Raw genomic sequence first — 2,679 nt, 5'->3', positions numbered from 1 at the left:
CTCCTCACCTCCGCCAAACTGATTCTCTTTCCCTCTTCAAAACCCTACTTAAAACTCACCTCCTCCAAGAGGCGTTCCCAGACTGAGCTCCTCTTCTCCCTCTACTCCCTCTGCCATTCCCCCTTTACCTCTCCGCAGCTAAACCCTCTTTTTCCCCTTTTCCCTCTGCTCCTCCACCTCTCCCTTCCCATCCCCACAGCACTGTACTCGTCCGCTCAACTGTATATATTTTCGTTACCCTATTTATTTTGTTAATGAATTGTACATCGCCTTGATTCTATTTAGTTGCCATTGTTTTTACGAGATGTTCTTCCCCTTGACTCTATTTATTGCCATTGCTCTTGTCTGTCCGTCTCCCCCTATTAGACTGTAAGCTCGTCAAATGGCAGGGACTGTCTCTATCTGTTGCCGACTTGTAATAATAATAGTAATAATGTTGGTATTTGTTAAGCGCTTACTATGTGCCGAGCACTGTTCTAAGCGCTGGGGTAGACACTGGGGAATCAGGTTGTCCCACGTGGGCCTCACAGTCTTCATCCCCATTTTACAGATGAGGGAACTGAGGCACCGAGAAGTAAAGTGACTTGCCCAAAGTCACACAGCTGACAAATGGCCGAGCAGGGATTTGAACCCATGACCTCTGACTCCAAAGCCCGTGCTCTTTCCACTGAGCCACGCTGCTTCTTCTACTTGTTCATCCCAAGTGCTTAGTACAGTGCTGTGCACATAATAAGCGCTCAATAAATACTATTGAATGAATGAATGAATACTTAACACCCTTTGTACTTTTTATGGAATTTGTTAAGCACTTACTATATGCCGGACACTGTGCTGTGCGTTGGGGTAGATACACACTAATCAATCATATTTATTGAAGGCTTACTGTGTATAGAGAGCCCTCTGCTAAGCACTTAGGAGAGTTCAGTACAACAGAGTTGGTAGACACATTCCCTGTCCACAGCAAACTCACAGTCAAATCAGGTTGAACACACTCCCTGTCTCACATTGGGCTCACAGTCTTAACCCTCATTTTACAGATGAAGTAACTGAGGCACAGAGAAGCTAAGTGCTTGTCCAAGGTCACACAGATGTGACAGATCTGGGATTAGAACCCAGGTCCTTTAACTCTCAGGCATGTGCTCTTTCCAATAGGCCACACTCCTTCAATTATTACATCTGACAAACTTCTTAAGGACTAGGTCTGTGGAGAGATTCATGCATTCAATCGTATTTATTATTATGGTATTTGTTAAGAGCTTACTATGTGCAGAACACTGTTCTAAGCGCTGGAGTAGATACAGGGTAATCAGATTGTCCCACAGGGGCTCACATTTTTTTAATCCCCATTTTTACAGATGAGGTAACTGAGGCACAGAGAAGTTAAGTGACTTGCCCAAGGTCACACAGCAGACAAGTGCCGGAGCCGGGATTAGAACCCATGACTTCTGACTCCCAAGCCCGTGATCTTTCCACTGAGCCACGCTGCTTCTTGAGCACTTACTGTGTGCAAAGCACTGTACTAAGCACTTAGAGAGATAATAATAATAATAATAATATTGGTATTTGTTAAGCGCTTACTATGTGCAGAGCACTGTTCTAAGCGCTGGGGTAGACACAGGGGAATCAGGTTGTCCCACATGGGGCTCACAGTCTTCATCCTCATTTTACAGATGAGGTAACTGAGGCACAGAGAAGTTAAGTGACTTGCCCACAGTCACACAGCTGACAGGTGGCAGAGCTGGGATTCGAACTCATGAGAGATGATACAGCTTTAATAGCACCAATCCTCTGACTAGAGGCTCTTCCATCTAATCAAACTGAGCAATCTCAGAAAACCTTTCTCCACCAGCACCAGTTAAGTCTGGAGGGCAGAACACATGCCTAAATAGATTCCAGCATTCCAGAAGAATGGGAAGCACAAACACATTTTCCCATTCAGACACTGCCTTAGACACCTTCACTCCTGGAGCATTCACATCTCCTCCCACCTCCTCTCTGTCCTGGGGGCAGGGGTGACAGCTGCAGGGGCTGTTGGTTACAGTTTTGCCAGTGGCAGATGTTTCAATCGGTTGGATTTTGTCCGCTGGAACCAATCAGTGGATGGCAGCTCAGAGTGTTCTGTAAATCAACCCCTTCAACTGAGCGAAAGATGACGGATACGGGTGCCCAGGGATGTCCATAATCCAATTAAACAGTTTAGCCAACGTGCACCTGTACTGTGTACCTGGAACACATATTGTTGGCTAAAGGACCCAAAGAAATTGTAATTCAACCTGCAAAGTTTGGGGAGGGATCAAGAAATCGAGAGCTATAAATCTAAGATGATTTTCTAACTCTTCTATTTTACTACTTCTGCTCTGGTTGTTGCATCACGAAACATAGCTGGGCCAACTGATGGCATAGGATAAAATACTAACTCTGTTTTATTGTACTCTCCCAAGTGCTTAGCACAGTAAGTGCTCAATAGGTATGATTGATTAATTGAAAATTGTCCTTTCGTCTTTGGAAAGAACAAGATGGTCAAGGCTTTGAGGGATGTTTTTTCATGAGGAGCAGAGGGAAAGGCTTTGAAATCAATTCAGCCAATCAATGATATTTACTGAGCACTTATTGTGTGCAGAGACTTTTTGCTTTTAACTGAAGGTATGCTAGTGGGGGAGCGGGTTGGTATCTGTCCCG

The sequence above is a fragment of the Ornithorhynchus anatinus genome, chromosome 1 (genome assembly GCF_004115215.2).
Source record: "Ornithorhynchus anatinus isolate Pmale09 chromosome 1, mOrnAna1.pri.v4, whole genome shotgun sequence".
NCBI classification, from domain to species: Eukaryota; Metazoa; Chordata; class Mammalia; order Monotremata; family Ornithorhynchidae; genus Ornithorhynchus; species Ornithorhynchus anatinus.
The sequence above is the reverse complement of the archived record's forward strand: the minus strand, read 5'-3'. Positions refer to the sequence as shown.